Genomic DNA, 23,776 nt, shown 5'->3' with positions numbered 1-23,776 from the left:
TCCTCAAATAAAACTCTACAAAATATAAAACTATTTCCTCATGAACAAGATGCATCATCAATCTTAAAACTAAAGGTTCATAACCCCACATTTAGAAACTTCCTTATCTTATGTGCAAACCCTTTCACGTGGTAGGTGCACTTTGACATGCATGTATCTAAAAATTTCATTCATAATTTTCATTAAAACAATAAAATAGTAAAAATTAAAAATACTTACTACAAAGCAGGAGATGCCTTGAGGAGACCTTGGATTAGATTTTTTTTTTTTTTTTGCTTTCAACTTTCAAAATTCCTTTTCTCCATGTAAAAAGTTTTTTTTGAAAAGTCTACAGAATTTTCGACTTGGTCTCTAATACCAACTGTAACATCCCGCTCTCCAATAAAGTCATTTTTAAAATTTTCGAGGAAGCGCAATATACGAAAGATTCTATAAATAAAACAAACTTCATTAAATACTTAAAATCCAAAATAGAAAATGCGGAAGCACTTATTTAAAAAAAATATTAAAGTTTCATGTGCTTATCAAAATAATTTATTTAAACCTTAAATCATAAAATAAACATGACATAAACTATCTAGGCCTCTGCCTCGCCTCCCTGGGTCAAGTCCTGTCCTGCAGTCTCATCCTCATAAATGTCATCACCTATGGTGGTTTAAAATCATAAAAATATATAAAAATGAGTTGAATACTACATAAACAACACACCATATTGTAAACATAATAAACATAAGGTGTCTTGAAAAATATGCATACTCATAAATACATACGTAAATAACATGAACATTAACTTATCTTTTACTTGTCATATGTTGGTACCCACTGTTGACCTCCTTGAGTTAGGATCACCAAATCTAAGTAGATTCTGATTTCGCCCGTGGTGCGGGTTGTGAAATCTATATATAAGGGTGCACTACCAACATGTACGACCTGACAATGCAATATGCCCATAACATATGGTATCGTTTCATATCATAAGATAGGCCGTCACATATCATATCATTCATATTTAATCATAATCATATTTGCATATTTGTTATATCATAAAATATCGTGATAAATGTCATCTCACATAAATTCATGATTTTCTTCATAAATATTTTAATGCATACTCTCACATAAAATCATAACATTTCATAAAAAATTTAATACATAAACCTTCATATAAAATCATGACTTTCATAAATATTTTAATGTATAAATTTTCACATAAAATCATGACTTTCATAAATATTTTAATGCATAAATTTTCACATAAAATCATGCATGGCTTTTTATAAATTATTTTAATGCATAACTCTCACATAAAATTATGACTTTTCATAAATCTTTGATGTATAAGTCCTTTCATAAAATCATGAATTTTCATAAATAATTTAATGCATAATTCTTCACGTAAAATCATAAATTTTTCATAATTTTATCATGATTTGGATACGTAAAAAGTGGCTTCTAATAGAGGGCGTACATGCATAATACTTTTATAAAAAACATGTTGTTTACCTTACATATGTGTAAAGGTAAGATCATGCTACTTACCTCGTAGCACTAGTCCACTATTTTCGGCACGAAATCGGTCACCTATAAAATAAACATGTAACTTGCATAAGTTTCTAATTAAACATGTGATTTTATTTAAAACCTAAACTACTAAAATATTCTATATTTCCAAACCTAAATTCTTCCTAATACTAAAATATTCTCACCCATTAGTCTTAGATAGGTATGTGTATTTTTGTAATTTAACCCACACACCTAATATTTCATGCTACAGGGTTCATGCATTAAGAGGAAATAGGCTTACACGAGAGACAATGGCCGTGACCTCGAGCATGGTGGTGCTTCACAACAGAGCAGGGTGGTTTATCGGTGGCTCAAGACTGGACAATAGAGAGAAACTAAAAGCTTGAGAGAGAGAGAGAGAGTCTAACCTGAAGGAAAGGCTTACGTCGTGTGATGGAGGATGAACGGTAACTGAAGGTGGGAGATGGTGGTTCACGTGCAGCAGCGTGGGTCTTCATGGTGGATGATGCAACGTGCTACAGTTGCTGGGGGTGGTGGAGTGAAGGAGCTGTTGCAAAGCGTGGGTTGTGGCTCTCGGTTTGGCCTGCTATGGAGGTGCTATGGTGGTGCACGGTTAGGGAATTCATCTTGGGGAAGGAATCGATCGTGGCAGTTGTCGGTGGCTCAAATGCGGGTTCAAGGCTAGGCTACGATGCATGTTGGGTGGTTTTCGTGTGGGGTTGATGCGTGGAGGAGCCATGCTCTATTTCGGTGTGGCTGGTGCTGTTTACATGGGTTGCGGGATGACTCTGTTTGTCATGTGATGGTTGTTGCGTGTGGGAAGGTTGGTGGTTCTTGGTGCACTGTCGTGTGTGTTGTGTGGTGTCCTCGTGGTTGAGCTACGGTGAGCGTTGGTTGTGTGTTTGGAGGTGGATAAGATCGAGACTCTCTCGGTGGCGGACTTGCAGCTTGGGGCGTGAGTTGGTTTGAGGGGAGGAGGTGGCAGCCACTGGTGGGTGGTTTCTGGCATGCTTAGTGCTATGCTTGTGGCTGTAACGTGAGGAATGTGAGGTGTGGCTACTTCAAGTTTCATAGTGATTTTTAGAGGGACTTTATATTGGTAGGTTTAAGACTTTTATCCTGAATGTGAATGTGGAATTGTAATCTTATTGGGAGAGCTCTCTTGAGTGAATTCTAATGGGAGTTTAAGACGTGGATGGTTGGAGTTTATAGAAAGCAATCAATTAGGAATTGTATTATGAAGAGGAATGTAGAATGGTAACTGTGTTTGGAGTTGAACACTGTCACATCCAAAATAAATGTAACTCATCCAATAAAATTTTTTATGGACTTTTAGAAAAATTCTTGGGCTAATACTAATTAATTAAGGTCCATTGGTCTATTAAATGGGTTTTAACTAATTTATTGAGCTCCATGAAAATTTCATAATTTGTTTGAATAATTTATGAGACGCGGCCTATCTAAAATAATTTAATAAATCTCAATTGAGCTTCTATAATTATTGGCCCATTAACCTAATATAAGTCCCGTAAAATTATTCATAATTTATCCCTAATAATATTAGATGAGGTCGTTACAACTCATCTATTGCATTGAAGTGGTTTAGTGACATTATTTCCTCTCTTTTTTTAACCAAATCTTGGTATTCTTATTTTTGTGCTGTTCTCTTTAATAGTTCTTTTTTGCATTGCTATTTTTGTATGGATAATCTCAATAGTGTTGAATTATATGCATTGTTGTGCAAAAAAAGGGACCGAACACATGCATTTATTGATTACTTCAATAGTGTAGTATACATTTGGTGTGATTAATATATGTACTTTTGTCTATTAGTGATTAATAAACTGGATTTCATTATCCTCCAATTAGTTATATTTGAATGCTGGAAGTACTTCTTTTAATATATGTACTTTGCCTTGTGTTTTGAAATGACAAATTTATTGTTTCTTTTGCATTTTAAAATATGGTGATCACCGAAAAATAATCTAAAAATGATGGAATGCTTATTGATAGTCCCCACTCCCAATAAACTTTGTTTGATGTATTTTGTCCTTTTGCTGCAATAATTAGGCTAATTATTTGTTTTTGGTATAACGCATTCTCTCCCCTTCAATAATTAATGCTTCTACTAAGAAATATTTATATTTATTATTATAATCTTAAATATCCTATTTTTTCCCATCATTTCTTCTTCTCATTCTTCTCTTCCTTCGTCTCCTTGCGCTCATTCTCTTTCTCCTCCTCTCTTCACCTCATTCTTCTTCTCATCCTCCTCCTCCTTCAACTTTTTCAACTCTTACTCCATCTTCTCTTCTTCCTCTTCTCCATCTTCTTCGACTACTTCTTCCTCCTCCTTCCCCTGACTTCTCCTTCTCTCTTATGCCTTACCCACCTGCTTTTCTTCTCGTATTCTTTCTCTTCTCCATTCATGTGTTCATCTTCTCAACTTACACTTAGATTTTTTTTTTTTTAATTTGATAGATCTATCAGTTTTACTTTGGTTTTGGTAGATTTATTGGTTTTAGTCTTGATGTTGTTTACAAATGTTAGTTTTGGTTGTAACGTTGCACAAATGTTGCTAAATGTATCCTTGACAATGGCTACTCAAAAGATTCATCATGGTTTGTGTTGTTTCAGCCTTTAGTTCGATTTAACTTTGTATTTCCTTAAAATAAAAATCTATTTTATTAATTTAAAAATAATTGTTATCATTTCATCTATCATATTCTATAAGAATATGTTACTTTTTGAAGTACTTGGATGATATGTACAAGTTCTGCCAGGTAGGCGTATTGTTTCTTACTTTTGAGTAGAGTTATCTGTGTGTGTGGGTGGGTGCATGCATGTGAGAGTAAATATGTGTACATGTACGTGCACGTGTGTGCATGCGCACGTGAGTCTGTAGGTGTGTATGGGTGGGTGGGTGCGTGCATGCGTGCGTGCAAGTGTGTATTTTGTGTGTTTGCATGTGTGCGATATTGGTTGAAGCTATATTTAGGAGTTTTTTGGACAAGTATGCAAAGGTACCATTTCTTACTTTTGAGTAGAGCTCTCTCACTCTCACTCTCACTCTCGCTCGCACTCTCACTCTTACTCCATCTATTTGTCTATGTGTTATTTATCCGGTTGAAGTCATATCTAGGAGAGAACTCCAATTTTATTTTGAAGTACTTGGATGACATGTACAAGTTCTACAAGTAGACAAACATTTTTTCTTACTTTTGAGTAGAGCTTTATATGTGTGCGTGAGTGGGTGCATGTGTGGATAGGCGTGTGGTTGTGCAAGCATGGGTGGGTGTTTGGTTGTGTGTGGGCGGGAGGGCTTGTGTGAGTTTGGTCATGGGTGCGTGTGGGTGTGCGTACATGTGCAGGGGTGTGTGTTCGTGTTCGCGTGCGTTTGGGTGGGTGGGTAAGTGTGCATGCATGTTTGCATGTGTGCATGGTTGTGTGCGTGCGTGTGGTATTCGATTGAAATTATATGTAGGAGGAACTCAGCTTGGACATGTACAAGTTCTAGAAGCATGCAAAAATGTTGTTTCTTACTTTTTAGCAGTGCTTTCTCATTTGCTCTCTCTGTTTATCTTTATGTATGTTATTTATTCGGTTGAAACTCTATCAAGGAGGAACTCCAATTAGTTGTAGTCAAGCTCTAGAGGTGGTTTTTTCAATACACGTACTACTTTGCAAGGCAATTTTCTTTTCGCTCTTTAGATAATATATATGACAATGAACATATTTTTTAGCCCTAGAAAATGTGTTTGTATATATTTTGGCATTTGTTCCATTATATAAGAAGGTGTATAAATTTTGTTGGAGTGGTCACGTCCAACATTCTGATGGCTTTAATAAGGTATAATTTTTTTTTTTATCAATGTTTATTTTTGTTCTATTGTTCATTTTTATTTTTTAGTATAACATACTCTCCACTTCAGTAATTATTCCTTTTACTGGAAGTATTTATATTTATTAAAATTCTAATTTTTCCTTCATTTTTCTCATCTTCTCACATTCTTCACCGTCTTTGTCGTCGTCGTCATCTTCTTCTTCTCCTCCTCGTTCTTTCTCATTCTCCTCCTACTCCTACTCCATCTTCTATGCCTTCTCTTTCTCTTCATCTTCTTCGTCTACTTCTTACTCTCTCTCTTCTACCTTCTTTTCTTCTCATATTCTTTGCTTCTCATTTCCTATATTTTCTCACGTTCCCCTGAAGCTTTCTTATTCTTCTTCTCAACTTATTCTTAGATTAATTTTTTTTAATCTAGACAGATCTATCAATTTTGTTTTGTTTTGGTAGACTTGTTGGTTTTAGTTTTGACTTTGTCTATACATGTTGACTTTAATTGTAAAGATGGACAAAACCCTTATATCCCTATCCACCTAAATATTGTTAAATTTATCATTGACAATGGCTACTCAAATGATTCATTATCGTTTGTGTTTTTTCACCCTTTAGTGCATTTTAACTTTGTATTTTCTTTATAAAAATTCCATTTTATTAATTTAAAAATAATTATTATAATTTCTTTAAAAATGTTTTAGAATAATAAGTTACCCTTTGAAATACTTGGACGACATGTACAGATTCTATAAGTAGGCAAATTTATGTTTTCTTACTTTTGGGTTGAGCTCTGTGTGTGCGCGTGAGTGGGTGCGTGCAGGAGTATGAGTCTGGTTGTGCATACATGTGTGGGTGTGTGGGTGTGTGCATCTGGGGGCGGGCAGACCTGCCTGTGTGGGTGGGTGGGCGTGTGTTGATTTGGTTGTGTGTTTGTGTGCATGTGGGTAGATGGGTGAGTGTGCGTGTGTGTTTGCCTGTGCACATGGTTGTGTGCGTATATATGGTATTCGATTGAAATTGTATGTAGAAGAAAATCAGCTTGTACATGTACAAGTTCTCCAAGCTTGCAAATGTATTGCTTCTTACATTTTAGTAGTGCTTTCTCATTTTCTCTCTCTATTTGTCTTTATGTGTATTATTTCTTAGGTCAAAGCTGTATTTAGGAGGAACTCCAATTAGTTGTATTTAGGCTCTAGGGGTGCATTTTTCAATACATGTAGGGCAATTTTTTTTAATAATTTCAGACAATATTTATGACAAAGAACATATTTTTTTGGCCCTAGACATCGTGTTTGTATATATTTTTGCCTTTGTTCCATCATATAAGAATGTGCATAAATTTTGCTGGAGAAGTCGCGTCCAACAATCTTATAGCTTTAACAAGGTTTTTTTTTTTTATTAATGTTTATTATTTTTCATAATGTTATTTTTTAGTATAACGTACTCTCTGATTCAATAATTTTTTATTTTACTTGGGAATATTTCTGTTTATGTTATCAACCTAAAAATTCTATTTTTTCTTCATTTTTTCTCATATTCACCCATTCTTCGCCATCATCGTCATCTTCTGCTTCTCGGTTATCGTCATCTTCTTCTTTTCCTCCTCCTTCTCCTTTTGCTTCTCCTCCATCTCCTCCTACTCCTCCTACTCCTACTCTTACACCTACTCCTACTGCTACTCCCTCTCCCTTCTCCCTCCACTTCTCTTCTCTCTTCTTCACCTTCTTTTCTTCTTGTATTCTTCTTTTCTCCTTTCAAGTATTTTCTCATATTCCTCTTAAACTTTCTTGTTCTTCTCTCAACTTAATCTTGGATTTTTTTTTTTTTTCATTTAGATAGATCTTTCAGTTTTGCTTTGGTTTTGGTAGACTTATTGGTTTTAGTCTTGATTTAAGTCTATACATGTTGACTTTGATAGTAAACCTCCATAAAATCCTTATATCCATCCACCTAAATATTGTTAAATGTATCATTGACAATGGCTACTCGAAAGATTCATTATCGTTTGTGTTGCTTCACCCTTTAGTACATTTTAACTTTGTATTTACTTGATACAATGTTTGTTTTATTAATTTAAAAATTATTATTATAATTTCTTTCATTAGATTCTAGAAGGATAAGTTACTTTTTGAAATACGTGGATGACATGTACAGGTTCTACAATCAGGCAGACGTATTTTTTCTTACTTTTGGGTAGAGATCTACGTGTGTAGGTGAGTGGGTGCGTGCGAGAGTCATGCGTGTGTGGACAAGCATGTGTGTGTGTGTGTGTGTGTGTGTGTGTGGTTGTGGGTGAGTGGGTGGGTGCGTGTGTGCGGGTGTTGTAAGGCTCCGCCTCCTGCCACACTGCCCTTTCACCTCCCCTGCCCTGCCTGGCAGCGCATGCAACCCCGTATAGGAAGGCGAGGGCCCCCTTTTGTAGGAAAATAGGGGGCGGGGGGCGGGGGGGGTGAGGGTTAGGCTGGGCAGTGGACCAGGGGTCACATGGAAGGGGGCCTTGCCCCCAGGATACAGTGGTAGATTCCGGGGGCAAAACCCCCCCTCCAGGGCCCATGTGGGGTGCTGAAAGGGGGCGACTCTTCCTTGTAGAGTATAGGTAGCACCCCTAGGGTGTGGGTGTGAGTGCATGTGCAGGGATGTGTGTTCTTGTTTGTGTGTGTGTCGGTGGGTGGGTGAGTGTTCGTGTGTGTTTGCTTGGTTTTGTGCGTGTCTATGGTAATCGATTGAAACTGGATGTTGGAGGAACTCAGCTTGGATGCAGATGGACCAAGCATCACATGCATGGGGGCCTTGCCCCCGAGAGATAGTGACAGATTCTGTGGGCAAACGCCCCACCCTCTTCCCCCCATGCTGGGACGGGCTGCGGGTAGCACCCCTTGGGTGTGGGTGTGGGTGTGGGTGTGCGTGTATTTGCATGGGTGTGCATTCATGTTTGTGTGCGTGTGTGTTTGCATGTGCACGTGGTTGTGTGTGTGTGTGTGGTTTTCAATTGAAGCTGAATCTAGGAAGAACTTAGCCTGGAGTTTCTAAGAAAACAATTAAAAAAAATACGGAATGCTTCTTATATATATATTTTTTCCTATAAAGCTTGTTATATATATATATATATATATATATATATATATATGTTGGCACTTGTTGCATCATATAAGAATGTTCATGAATTTTGCTAGAATAATCATATCCAACATTCTAATGGCTTCAATAAGGTATAAGATTTTATATATACTCTCTCCCTTTCAATAATTATTCCTACTTGAGAATATTTATATTATAAACCTAAAAATTCTAATTTTTTTTCTTCATTTCCTCATCTTCTCTCATTCTTTACCATTGTTGTCATCGTCATCATCTTTTCCTCCTCCTCTTCCTTTTTCATTTGCTCATTCTTCTCCTCATTTCCTCATCTTCTCCCATTCTTTGCCATTATTGTCATCGTCATCATCTTTTTCTCCTCCTCCTTTTTCATTTTCTCATTCTTCTCCTCCTTGTACTTCTTCAAGTCCTCTCTCTTCCCCTCCTCTCCGTCTTCTCAGTCTACTTCTTCCTTGCATTTTCTCCTTCTCTCTTCTGCCTTCTTCACCTTCTCTTCTTCTCGTATTTTCTCATCCTTCTTTGAAGCCTTCTTGGTCGTCTACTTAACTTACTCTTAGAGTTTCCTAATTTTGATAGATCTATCAATTTTGCTTTAGTTTTGCTAGATTTGTTGGTTTTAGTTTTGATTTTGGCTACAAATGTTGATTTTGGTTACAAAGCTGCACAAAACCCTTATATCCTATCCATCTAGATGTGTTTCTTCACCCTTTAGTTTATTTTTACTTTGTATTTTTCTTAACGTAAAATCCATTTTATTAGTTCAAAATAATTATTATCATTTCTTCCTCCAGGTTATATAAGGATAAGTTACTTTTTGAAATGATTGGTTGACATGTATGAATTCTACAAGCAAGCAGTCGTATAGTTTCGTACTTTTTTAGTAGAGCTCTGTGTGTGTGCATACGCACAGATAGGTGCATGGGTGGGTGATGTGGGGTAGAGGTGCGTGTACATCGAAGGGTGGGTGCTTGTGCGGTTAGGCGGGTGGGTGTGTTTGCATGTGCAGGTGGGTGTGCGTGTGCTCGTGCACTTGTGTGCAAGTGCTTATGGGTGTGTGTGTATATACGTGTGGGCATGTGAGTGGTATTTGTTGAAGTTGCTTGGACATGTACAAGCTTTACAAGCATGCAAAGGTACTATTTCTTACTTTGCATTAGAGATTTCTCACTTTCACTCCCACTCTCTATTTATCTCATGTGTGTTTTATCTGGTTGATGTTGTATTTAGGAGGAAATTTCAATTAGCTGTATTCAGGTCCTAGAGGTTATTTTTAATATATATATATATATATATATATATATATATATATATATACACACACACACACTACAAGGCAATTGCTTTTTTATTATTGTTATTTTAGACAATATATATATATATATATATATATTTATATATGACAATGAACATGTTGTGATTACTAAGAAAACAATTGTCATAGTACCATGTATTATAGACAATTGGTACTTTGAAGACATTATTGTTTGTGTTTCTTCACAATTTTATCCTTTTTAACTTGTATTCACCTAAGATAAAATCATTTTTATTAATTCAAAAATAATTATTATCATTTATTCCATGAGATCCTAAAAAGGATAAGCAACTTTTTTAAGTACTTGGATGACATGTAAAAGTTCTACAAGTATATAGGTGTATTATTTTTTACTTTTGAGTAGAGCTCTCTCTCTCTATGTATATATATGTGTGTGTGTGTGTGTTCATGTGTGTGTCTGTGTTACTTATTCCGTTGAAGTTGTATCTAGGAACATACTTTGCAAGGCAATTGCTTCTTTAGCATTTCAGACAATGTCTAAGAAACAATTATATAAAAAAATATATTGAATGCTTATTATATATATTATAAAAAGACATGTGGAGGTATTGTTTCTTACTCTTGAGAAGATCTCTCTCTCTCTCTCTCTCTCTCTCTCTAGAAGAGTGGTATTTGGTTGAAATTAGAGCTATAAAAATAAATCGAAAAACCAGCCCGAACAGGACGTTTAAAAATCAGTCATAACCGGTCCGGTCTCGATTTTATGTTTTCTAGGACTATAACGAACCCAAACCGGTTCGCATATTTATATATTTTTAATTAATTTTTAATATTATATATAATATTTCTAAATTTATATATCATTTTTATAAATTATAATTATATATGAAATAATGTTATATTATAATTTATAAAATAAAATTTTAATCTTAAACATGAAAATTTATTTGATCATATTTTTTAAATATAAAATATATATTAATTACATTTTATGGCTTAATAAATCCTCAACATATTACTTTTGATAAATATATTAGTAATAATAATATACATTAGTATATTATCACTAACATATACTAATAGTACTATACCAACGATATTACTACATACTAATAATATTAGTGTATTACTAATATTTACATATATTAATATATATAAGTATAAGATATTAGAGATTTAATATCTATTAAAAACCGGACCGGAACTGGTAAAACCGGAAGTACCAGTTTATGAGAGTAATTGGTGCGGTATCGGTTCTTGAAAATGCAAAACCAGTGTATATCGATTTAGTCCCAAAATTTATCCAAAACCAGATCAAACCGGATCGGTTACACCCATAGTTGAAATTGTATCTCGGAGGAAAGGCAAAGTGCTTGCCCAGTCTAAGCACCACACATGTAAGCACCACGGATAGCAAAAGTGCTCACATTCAATCGAGCACTACGGATAATAAAAGTGTTCGCATCTAGGCAAGCACCACCAGAGAAAAAGTGTTCGTCACCTCGACAGGCAACGTGAAGGAGCATGAAGCTCGCCACCTCATTGAGTATCATGGAAAGGCAAAGTGCTTGCCCCTAGCGAATACCACAAGGAGTGAAAGTACTTGCCATCCGAGCAAGTATAATGGAGAGTAAAAGTGCTTGCATCAAAGGCAAGCACCCCAAAATACAAAAGTGCTCGCCCCAGATGAGAACCGTTGGGAGCGGAAGGACTTTCCAAAACTAACTATTAAAGGAAAATTCACAATAAAACTCAAGTTATCAGCGTAAAGTGCATGGGCTTCAACAAGCAACCTGGACGAAATGTTCCTTATCTCGGAGAGCAACGTTTAGTGCTCGCCCCTAGGTGAGTACCAGGGAGAGCCAAAGTCCACAATTAAATGAGCACCAAGCGAGTAAAAGTGCTCGCTAGCCAACAGGCAAGCACTATGGGGGCAGAAGAACTTTCCAAAACTTATTATTGAGGGGAAATTTACAACAAAACACAAGTTATCTTTGGAAGATTGAGAATAGAAATTCTTTTTTTTTTTCTTTTTGTACTCAAAACACATTGTAATTGGTTTTTTAGCGCCTTCAAGACGATCATTATTTTTAAGGATTCGGATGATGCATTTGGTAAAAACACGTTGAACATCTCATTGCCACACCATATCTCATATACTACCAAATGAAGCACAATGCTCATTACCTCGAAGAGTAATATACCCTAGGTGAGTAAAAGTATTTGCTCCCAAATGGGCACCAAGTTAAGCAAAAGTGCTTGCCCCATCCGAGTACGAAGGCGAGCAAAAGTGCTCTCCACTCGGGCGAACAACATTAGTCACCATTTGAACTTTCCTAAACTAACCATTGAAGAAAAATTAGCCAATACAAGTCATCATTGGATGGAAATTCTATTTTTTTTTTATTACTCAAAACACATTTAAAATTTTTTTTTTTGGTGCTTTCCATCTGAGATAAAAACTTAGAACATTTAGGACGTTCATTACATCTAACAATGATATAGATGATGAATTCACTTAAAGCATTATGAACATCCCACAGTCGCACCATATCTTATCTGTTCCCTAGATAAAGCATAATGCTCCTGACCTCGACGAGCAAGGTAACTTGCTCGCCTCCCAAGCAAGCACTTATGAGAGCCAAAGTCACCTACCTCCAAAGTGAATCCTAAGGTGAACAACAGTGCTCGGCAACCAAGCAAGCAAAAGTGTTCTCTCCAAGTTAGCACCACGTAAACAAAAAATTCTCACCCTCGGGGAGAGCCAAAGACCTAGATCACGCGATCATGGCAGAGAGTAAACAAAAATGTGAGGGACAACCACCCCTGCATCCCGCCGTGGAACTGGCTGGAGTGCGTTTGCAGCTAATATTAAAACAAAAAAAAAAAAAAGAAAGAAAGAAAGAAAGGGGAACATCCTGTACGTGGAAAGAGAGAAAATCAAAACAAAAAACAAAGAGCTGGGCAACTCAAGCAGAAGAAAAATAAAGAACCCAGCAAGAAATGCACTCAAGCAAAAGGAAAGGAAAATAAAAGAGACGGAAGCCAAATGCACGTTGGAGGGAACCAGACAAAAAAGAAAAAAAAAGAAAAAAAAACATTCATTGGGAGAAAGATGCGGGGCTTGATTTCGGTTTTGAACATTAAAAAAATGAAAAGAAGTAGCAGCGCAGAGACCATCCATTCTTGATGCAGAAAATTAAATGTAGGGACTTTTGACTGGATGCAATACTTGAAAGGTTGACATGTAACATGGAAAAGGAATAAAAACTCACGCACGCCAGCTGTAGGAGATACAAAATGAAGACAAAGTTTGGAAAAGAAATTTAAAAAAAAAAAAAAAAAAAAAAAAAAAGGATGAATGAAATTGTAGTGCTGGGCTTGCGGCACTAAAGGAAAAGAAATGAATAAAACTAGAAAACAAGGAAAAATAAAGTTGGCTTGCCTTAGAGACATTTTTACTTGCATGCGGACGAAGCCTCATGCTTTTCGATTCTATAAAAAGGGCCAGCATAGTTCAGAGTTCAGTGTGAGTTTGCGAATTTTATTCGGAGTTTTTAGCAGTTTGGTTTTAGAGAGTTTTTAGCAATTTTATTCTAGTTCTCAATTCACCCAGTTCTTTATTTTTCTCCTGCACGAGTTGCCCAGGCTCCCAATTCTTCGTTTTTTGTTTTGATTTTCCCTCTTTCCGCACATAGGATGTTTCCTTTTTTTTTTTTCTTTTTTTGTTAATATTATCTGCTTTACCACGTCAGTCGGTTCTATGGAGGGGATGCAGGGGCGTTTGTCCCTAGCATTTCTGGAGAGTAAAAGTGTTCACTTGAGCAAAAGTGCATGCCACTTTGGCAACCACCCGAAGAGCCAAAGTTAATAGCAAAATTGTAAATAACCAAAAATGAATGGCAAAATTGAAATGAAAGAATTTCAAGAATTACTAAACGAATATTAAGAAATGCTGGGAGAATGAGATGTGATGAAATTTTTTGTAAATAGTAATAAGATGGTTTGTGAATAATAGTGAGATAATTTGAGTTAAGTATTTATTAGATTTAGGGAACTAAGAGAGAAAATGTTGAATAAAAAATAGAAAAACTCTTAACTTAGGCAAATTTGTGCACCGAGTGCACCGAGAAGCTAACATGGACTAATTTAATAAAACGAATTGTTTTTATTTTAACTCAGGCGAGCACAATTTTGGGCATGGGATCTGAAGTTAAACGAATTCTTTGTTGCGCCTCTTCCCTGCGTGCCCTCTCTCTTCTCTGGTAATCTTCTCTTCGTGCCTTCCAAAAGCTAGATGGGTCATTTCTTTATGCATTCAACAGGTACTAACTAATGCAACCTCTTTAGTTTCCCATTTTATGAGCTTTTTCTGTTTGGTTCCTAAGAAAAACCATGACTACAAAATACTGATACAAAATGCTTCAACGCAGTAAAGATCAGCTAAAACTTGCATGGCTTTCTGCTGTATAAGCACTAAAAAAAATAATAGAAATGCAAAGGACAAAAAAGGGTGCAAGAAAAGAAGAGGTAAATGAATATAAGAAACAAGTTCTGAGAAACAAAATGGATCACAAAGCAAAATGAGAAGGAGATTTTGTTTAAGCCTCAAGAAACGAAAACCACAATATCAAGATGTGATAATGCTGGAGAATCAGATTCCTTTGTTAGTGCTGAGGAAGATGTTGGAATTCCAGTTATCATCCTTGGATTCTTCTGATGATATGTTGTTTTCAATGCTAATGGGGTTCTGCAAAGAAATTTCACCTTTTAAGCAGATGGAAAATCTGCCAAAGATTCAGGCCATCTCCCCAGGCTCACACCTGCTAGACTTTCTGTACCAAATGATCGTGCCCAAAGTGGAAGAACCATCCGAAATCACCGAAGCTAGAGATCGTGATGAAGGTGTCGAAGGGAAGGAAGAAGGGAAGGAAAACTCTCCTACAAATTCAAGTCACGCGAAACAAGCCCTCGATGAGATTTGGAAGCTGCTATCGAAAATAAATGGCAGCCCAATACATCTTATCAAGAAGGTTCTGATGTCTAGAGCCGTAAAGGTCATCCTAGAATTTCCTTGGAATAGCTACAAGCTCGGCTATGCCATATTTCCATCGAAGAGAAATAGTGAAGGGGCTTAGAAAAAATTGATGATGGTTTGATTTTGGAGGGGGGAGAGAGAGACCGAAGGTAAACTCAGGAAAAAGAGAAAATGGAAGAAAATCTAGAGAGAGAGAGAGAGAGAAATGTTAAGAATTTGTAAGTGCTTACAATTAAGTTGTTTGTGCTTTTGGGATCCGTCTCTGATGATGTGGCAGGAGATTTTGCTCTGCTATGGTTTTTATGTGCGATTTTTGCATGGCGGCCATGGGGGAAACTGGTGGCTCCATGACGGTGGCCAATTCTCATTCTTTCGTAGATCTTCTATCTCCAGCTCCTCATCCGATCCCTTTTGTGCTTCTACCATCACGAGCCCCTAAAACTATGGATGGTGAAGTGTATTTTCTGTTTTCGAATGAGGAAATCGTGAAGTCTATGAAACCGTTTAGGTTCTCTTTGGTGCTGAAGTTTCTTAGATAGAGACCATCCCTGGACGCGATCAAATTATTTATTAAGAATAGATGGGGATTATCTAGTATTGTAGTGGTTTCAGCCATGAGAAAGATGCGTAACGCTTTTGTTCGACTAACATTGGAGGAGGATTTCAAGAAGGCTTTGTCTAGGGAAGTTTGTGACATTGATGGAGTGGCATATCGACCGTTTCATTGGACCCCTGAGTTTTTTGAAGTGGATGAGCCATCGGTGGTTCCAATATGGATTTTCCTTCCTGGGTTGGCTCCAAATTTCCACCTTCCTTCAATCCTGAAAAGCCTCATAGCACCAATTGGGAAGTATATTCAGAGTGATAATTATATGCGGTGTGCTAAGAGAACAGACGGGGCAAGGGTGTGTTTAGAACTTGATGTTGCTAAACCCCCTCTGTTATCGTTCTGGATTGGGGCGCCTTCTTGTCTAGCGAGTCGTATGTAGGAAGTGGTGTATGAGACGATGCCTGCATTCTGTACCAAATGTAAAATCCAAGGACATAATTTGAAGACTTGCAAGAAAGGTAGTTTAACAAAGGGGAAAGAAAAGAAACTGGTACAAATTAAGTATAAGGAAGTGCTGAAGCAGGTGGAAATTTTGGATCCTTCGTGTTCGAAACCAGAGTTAAAAGAAGTGGCAGATATGGGTACAGAAAGCAAGATTTCGGATGCGTTGGTGCTAGTTAGTGTTGATCAACCAATAGTGGAAAAGGATGGTGAAGAAGTGGTTACTTTTCAGTCAGTGGATTTGCGTGGAATCGGTTCTGGGGACAAGGCCAAGGAGATGGAGTTGCACGTCCATACAGAAGTGGTATCCCCTATTCTTGAGAAGATGGGTCCAATGGTTTCTGAGGTGGTGGTAGTGTCGAAAGCTGTGGATGTGGTTTCTGTCGTGGTCCCAATGGTTTCTGGTTCTGTGGTAGTGGATCCGAAAGCAGTGGTGGTGGTTCCTGCAGAGGTTCCAATGGTTTCTACAGAAATGGTGCCATTTATAGCGCTTGACGAGGTGGGATACTTTGCCCCTTCGAAGGATACCATACAGGGTTTCGAAGAAGCGCTGAGATCAAATTGTGTGGATGTGGCTCAGGAGACTCTTGTTTCCATCGTGGTGAACCATTCCGATGATATACAAGGTAGTTTGTGTGCTGGGCAGGCCGCGAAGCGAGTGTTGAATGGGGATGGTAGTGATATGGCTGATCAATTGGCCAGTTTATCTGATACAGAGATAGTGGAGGGAAAAAGGGTACCAAATAAAGATGTAGTCTCTGACTCTTAAATGCCTGTTCTAGTGCAGAAGAAGGGAGAGAACATAGTCATGAAAGTTCGTAGCAGTAAACGGGTGATTACCCGATCTTCTAAACTATTATAATTAGTCCAATATTGTATTGGAATATTAGAGGGTTAAGATCTTCTCGAAGTAGGTTGAAAAAGCTTGTGAAATTGTATAAACTGAAAGTTGTTGCGATAACGGAGCCTTTTTTACTGGATGAACAATTGGATGAAGTTAAGAAGGTGTTCGGACTTGATTGTGGTTTCTCGAATAGCGCTTGGGACGGTAAGTTGTGGATCTTATGGATGAATGAAGTTAATGTGAGTATGGTAAGCTGTGGAACTCAACATATTTCTATTCTTGTGACTGATGGTAGGATGAAGCGTAAGATTTCATTTGTTTATGATAAATATACTTATGAGCAACGGCATGAGTTGTGGGTTGACCTTGCCAGGGAGAGTAACTCAAGTGTGCCATGGCTAGTAACAGGGGATTTTAACATTATTGCTTCTGATGGGGAGATATGTGGTGGTCGACCACAGCCCGTGGTGGCTATGGGGGAATTTAATTATTGGATCCACATTTGCATATTACTGGAATTAAAATTATTGGGTAAGAGTTTCTCATGGTGCAATGGGCATGCCGGTCGTTCACATGGTTGGGCTCAGTTGGATCGTTCTTTAGCATATTAGAATTTTTTTATGCTTTTCCAGACTCAGTTATGAGATATTTGCCTTGTACATCATCCGACCATGCCCCTATGGTCATTTCTCTAGTGAAGAATGTTCAAGAGAGTGGGTCGTCACCTTTCCTGTTTCAGCAAATGTGGGTGGATCATGTTGATTTTAATAGATGCGTATGTGAGGCTTGGGAACAATCTGATGCCGGCAGTGGTCTCATAAAACTTGCTGCAAAATTAAAAAGGGTGAAAGTAGCTTTAAAAGAATGGAATAAGGAAGTGTTTGGATGGACTAGTGGGCACATTCAAGAGTTGGAAAAGAGTATTGAGCGGTTGGAAGAGAAGCTACAGATGCGGTATGAAGAAGAGGTGGAGCTGGACCTGATTGCTTCAAAAATGGAATTGGATACCTAGTTGCATCGTGAGGATGTTCGGTTAGCTTAGTGTGCTAAGGTTAGATGGTGGGGTCATGGTGATAAAAACTCTTGGTATTTTCATGCTATTTTGAACAAACGGAAGCAAGAAAGGATGGTGGAGATGAGTCTTCCGAATGGCCACGTTAAAATCACCTCTTGAAATTCATGATGGTGCCGTGCAATATTTCATGGATTTCTTGGGGCAATCTACATGTGTGATGTTACAGGACTTGAGTGATTTAGTGGCTAATGTGATCTCAGAGGATGATAATTCGAGACTTTGTTCGTTGCCCACAGAAGAAGAGGTAAAACAAGCAATCTTCAGTATTCCCATAGAGAGTAGTCCAGGGCCTGATGGTTTCGGGTCAGGATTTTACCGTGCTGTTGAGATGTTGTACGTTTGGAGGTGGTGGAGGCGGTAAGGGAATTTTTTTGGGGGGTTCCTCTTCCCAGATTCTATACTACTTCTTTTGTAGTGCTTATTCCGAAAGTGGCTTAGCCGACAGGTTTTGACAAGTTCAGGCCTATCAACTTATGTTTCGTGTTTTATGGTCTTGGTGGAGAGGCTTACGCTGTTATTGACCTCTTTGATCTCCTCAGAGCAGTGTGCGTTTATTCCAGGTATGAGTGTTTTTTATAATATTAGCCTTACGCAGGAAATGATTCATTCTTTCAATAAGAAGGCTATGGGTGGGAATATTATTTTAAAACTTGATATGGCTAATGCATATGATAGGGTGGAGTGGGAGTTTCTTTTGCATGTGTTGGAAGCTTTTGGTTTTTCTTCTTCTTTCAATGCATTGATAAGGAATTGCATTGTCACGCCTTGGTACTCAATAATGATGAATGGCATGTCTCGGGATTTTTTTCAATGAGGTCTGGGTTTGCGACAGGGTAATCTGTTATCGCCATATCTTTTTATCATTATGGAAGAAGTGTTTTCTCGCTTACTTAAGAAGAATTTTTTATGTGGCAATATAAAAAAAATTTATCATCCAAGAGGTGCGGCTCTTGTTTCTCACCTTCTTTATGCGGATGATGTAGTTATTTTCTCTAATGGTGGGAAGAAGTTGATGAGAGAACTGATGAAGGTTATTGAGACTTATGAGTCTTGGTCTGGGCAACAAGTGAGTAAGGAGAAAACGGCCATATATTTTGCGAAGCAGTTTTCAACAGGGCAGAAGAGGGAGCTTATCAATCTCACGGGTTTTATCGAAGGTACCTTTCCTTTCACTTATCTTGGTGCGTCTTCTTATCTTGGTGCGTCTATTGTCAATGGGAGGCTTACTAACTTACATTTAGATCCTATTTTCAATCAGGTGAGAAAGAAACTTGGGGGGGTGGAAGTTAAAGTGTCACTTGGCTAGTGGCAAGTTGATTTTGTTGAAGCATGTGTTAGCTAGTATGCCTATACATATTATCTTTATCCTTTAATTGCCCAACGGGACTTTGCAAAATCTAAACAGGTTATTTAGCTCAATTTTTGGGGTGAAAAAGATGGAAAGGAAAAAAAGAAATGGGTTACATGGAAGTCGATGTGCAAGCTGACTGATGAGGGGGGGGGGTATTGGCTTTCGTGATTTTGATGAGGTTCAGACCTTTCTTCATATGAAATTTGCATGGAAGGTTATGACTGGGATTGATCTTTGGTCACAATTTTTTTGTGCTAAATATATTGAGGATAAACATGTTTCTTTATTAGACCCCAAAAAGGGCTCGAGGTTTTAGAGGATGGTGGTGAAGTGCATTCCGGCAGTGTTAGAAAATTCGAAATGGAGAGTTGAGGATGGGAATATTTCCTTTTGGTGGGATCATTGGCTAAATGAAGGTCCTCTTGCTAATTCGGTTCCTGTGGTGGGAGAACCAAAGTTGACGTTGGCTGATTTGAGAATTAAAAATGGTTGGGACATTGAAGTATTAGATAGGCTAGTGGGAAGACAAAAAACGGAGGAGATTTGTAGTTTTTTGGGTGCTCAAAAAGTTTGGTCAAGATTTGCTTGTTTGGCTGCATAATAAAGATAGCGGCTTCTCCACCAAAAATGCGTGGCAATGTATTCGGGTTATTGCACCATCTGCGCCTTGGGCTAAGTGGGTGTGGCACGAAGCTTTACCAACAAAAATCTCAGTATTAATGTGGAAGGCTTTTCATAACAGTTTAAGTGTTGATGATAGATTGCGGAGAGTTGGTATTCATATTACTTCCAAGTGTAATTGTTGTGAGCTAGGAAGATATGAGGATTTAAATCACGTCTTGGCTGCAAGTGATTTGGCTTCCGAGATATGGAATCAGTTTTCTGTTATCTTGGGCATTCCTTATGACCCAAATAAAAGCTGGTTTGAGCTGGTGCTTCTCTAGTTTAGATGTCCGTCTGCCAAATCCTAGGTGGGTTCTATTATGGGTCTTCTTCCTTCTATTATTATTTGGAAGTTGTGGCAATATAGGTGTAAAGCAAGGATGGAAGGCAAGTGTATCTCGATGGAGGAGCTTTGGAGATCTATGTGTGCGTGGCTACGGAAAGTGCAAACAAATTTGCCTAAATTTACAAAGTCAGCTTTTGCCGATGAGGAGCAGTTGAGAGAGTTGAATATTCAGGCTATTCCAATTCACTCTGTGCAGGTTAAAATGGTTTGTTGGGTAAAGCCTAGGCATGGAAGATTTAAATTGAATATTGATGGGTGTAGTCTCAACAACCCAGGGAGGTTAGGCGCAGGGGGAGTAATTTGGGACTTCCGTGGTGATATGGTGTTTTCTTTTTCATGCTATCTTGGGGTGGGTTCTAATAACCTTGCTGAGTTAAAGGCGCTGTTAATAGGGTTAAAATATTGTCGTGCATTGGGACTCCATCAGGTGGACATTGAGTTGGATTCTTTGGTTTGTGTATCTTGGGTCCAGAAGAAGCATTGTGGAGTGTGGTATTTAGAGGATTTTTGGGAGGAGGCTATGAGATTGTTTGAAGGTGGGGATTTTGTTATTACTCATGTCTATCGAGAAGAAAATGCGCCAGCTGATTATTTAGCTAAAATGGGAGCTCAAGGTTCGACCTTTGTTTGGAAATCTCTTCTACATGTGCCTAGACTCCTTAAAGGTTTGATTTGCATGGATAAATTGTCCTTACCTTATCTGAGAGGTCATTGAGATGTCCTTTTCTTTTTGAAGTGAATTTTTGTGAGGATGTCCTTTTTTTGGCATGTTGAGTGTTGATTATTCTTTTTATGCTTGTTATGTAACGAAGGTATTCCTCTGCCGCAAGTGAGGGTTTTTATTAATAAATTTGAAAATGGGTCACTCTTGGACATGTGATCTCTGTCTCTCTTTCTTTTTCTTTTTTTTTTAAAAAAAAAAAGTAGTTCTTGAAGACAGAGGAGAGAGATTGGCGCACAAATTCAAAGTGAAAATGTTAAGAAGAACAAAAAATTTATGGAGACGAAGATGATATTTGCGTTTTCTTTTTTTAAAAGATAAAAAATAAAAATTACTCTGACAATAGCAGGTCATGTAAATTTGGTACGCAGATTTGTCTGCTAACTTGCTTGTACCTAGACGAACTCTAAAAAATATTATAAATTTAAAATGTTATTAGAATATATTTTTTTAATATTATTTTTCATTTTGAGATTTGAAAAAGTTGAATTGTTTTTTGTTTTTGTTTTAGAGTTTGGAAAAGTTGTAATGATTAGATTAAAAAAGTTGTAATGATTAGTTTGAAAGTGTTTGTATTTGAATGATGTTTATAAAGAAAATGAGATGAAATGAAATAATATTATCCCCAAGGGCGGTGCTACTCTGCCGCCTGAGTAGCACCGCTCCAAGTGACCGCTAGGCCAAATTGGTCTTTTTTATTTTTTTTTCAATTTTTTTATTCATATTTTTTTATCATTTTAAAACATTTTTAAAAAATAAAAAAAAATTAATACACTAATAGTCACTTCCTTATTTATTAAATAAAAAAATTAAAAAATAAAATAAAATATATGAGATGACAAGTTAAGTAGGCAAAGTAGCATATTTCTATTTCTAAACATCCTGATAAACTTTGCTCTAACACTGACTACACAGAAACGGAGGAGCGAAATTGTGAAGTGAAAGCGTAAAAGAGTACAGTAATTAAAAGATGTTTGAATTAGAAATGGTTTATAAACTGACAGTGTTTGTGGTTTGAAACTTTGATTGAATATGCATTCTATTTTTGGGAAAACGATGGATTGAACTGCAAAAATGATAAAAGAGAATTATTATCTCGACCGGATTGTGTTGGGAGGAAAAATCTGAGTAAACGAAGTCAGACGAGACGTACGAGAGAACTGCCATTTCGCTGATCGGGCCAGGGCCCAGAATGGTGTAACTCGATCGGATAGGGCGTATGGACCTCCAGCCGGTACAATGTTCTCAAGAAAGCTGACATATACATTATTATTAGTCCATCATGGATGAAAAGTTTAAAACATTTGGCAGAATACTTGTCCACCAATGATTCAAATATTTCTATATATATATATATATATATATATATATATATATATATATGCACATACACACATAAATATGTAGAGAAGTGTTAGGTTTATGTACAAATCTTATATAAAGAAGTTTATTCGCTCACGTGGCTTAAACTCTATTTAGATGTTAAGAGTATTTTAAATTATTTGTAAATAATAAAAAAATAATTTATAAATAATAGGAAATAATAATGAAATACTGTGAGAACAGTTGGTCTCAAACACATTCTGTCAGTAGAATAGTAATGTACACACTGTTTCATGTCAACCCAGTTCACCAAAGTCCCATTTTCCATTAAATTATTATAAAAAAAAAAAAAAGATACCCCATTAATGAATTGGGCCAATTCAGAAGCATTTATACCCCAAACCAATGAATGTTGTCTCTACCCCCACTCCCATGGTTGGATGGCTCATTTTACACATGAGCAATTGAATGGTGACAGAGAGGATGCAAACAACCAGAAGGCGGAAACTTTACAAAGTCCCTTTCATGGTGGAAAAGAGATGAAAAACATGCATGCATACATAGCTAGCTAGAGCGATTCCATTATTAAGAGGAAATGAAATTCCTTGAGGATATACTTTGTCTGTATCATCATGAGAGAGAGAAAGAGAGAGCCCAAAAATCGAATGCCTCTAAACATCCAAATAACAGCTTGCTGTCTCCGTCGAACCTAACCCAAGAGCATTACGCACCTGCAAGTACAGCTAGGCCAGAACTGTTTGGAATGAAATAAGATCATCACCCACTCATATTGGTCTAAGAGCACTAGTAAATAACCTCAATGGTTTCTGCTTTCTCTGCTAGAGTTCTATGATCCCAAGTCGTACGTACTGAGAGAGAGATGAAGTGATGGAGGAAAAAAACACAATTATTATGGAGAAAACTGCTACTCTTACCGACAGCATCCGATTCGGTACCGATAATTTTATTTTTTTTATTTAATAATTAAGAAAGTATTTTTAATGATGTTATGAATTTTTTTTAAAATGTTTAAAGATAAAAAAAAAAAATTAGAAACAAAAACTTTTTTACCCTTGTCGGACCCGTCTCATATATGCTGCACTGCTCTATTATGGAAGCATCATGGATTTATAAAGTTAATTTAATATATAAACTCTGATTGGAGCATATACCCACCATGATTGAAAACATAAAATGCCCACCTGTCATATCTCAGCTTTTTGTACCTCTAATAGCTAGTGATGAATGCAATCTGTCCACTAAGTTGAAATTCCAAGAAATCAAGTTAATTTAGAATCATCAATAATGTTGGTTTTTTTTTTTTTTTTTTTTGGCCTTTTACTGTTGTTTTAACTCAACTAAAAAGAAAGTAGATGAAGAATAAATGAAATTTGATAAAAAGATGATTATGAGTGGTGATTAAGAACCAAATTAAAGAAAAAGACATTAGATGGAGGAGATCGACATCAGTACGGTCATCTCCATCATATCAAATTGGGTGAGTAATTAAGCACATTGCAGTTCAGACAGGGAGTCTATGGGAGGGCCCTGGAAAAGCAAAGAAATAATTGCAACTCCGAAAATCAATACACGTGTGCACCCATCTCTATCCAAACAGATGTACACTTCTCTA

Source organism: Juglans microcarpa x Juglans regia, chromosome 6D (genome assembly GCF_004785595.1).
Source record: "Juglans microcarpa x Juglans regia isolate MS1-56 chromosome 6D, Jm3101_v1.0, whole genome shotgun sequence".
NCBI classification, from domain to species: Eukaryota; Viridiplantae; Streptophyta; class Magnoliopsida; order Fagales; family Juglandaceae; genus Juglans; species Juglans microcarpa x Juglans regia.
This window is presented reverse-complemented; position numbering follows the sequence as displayed.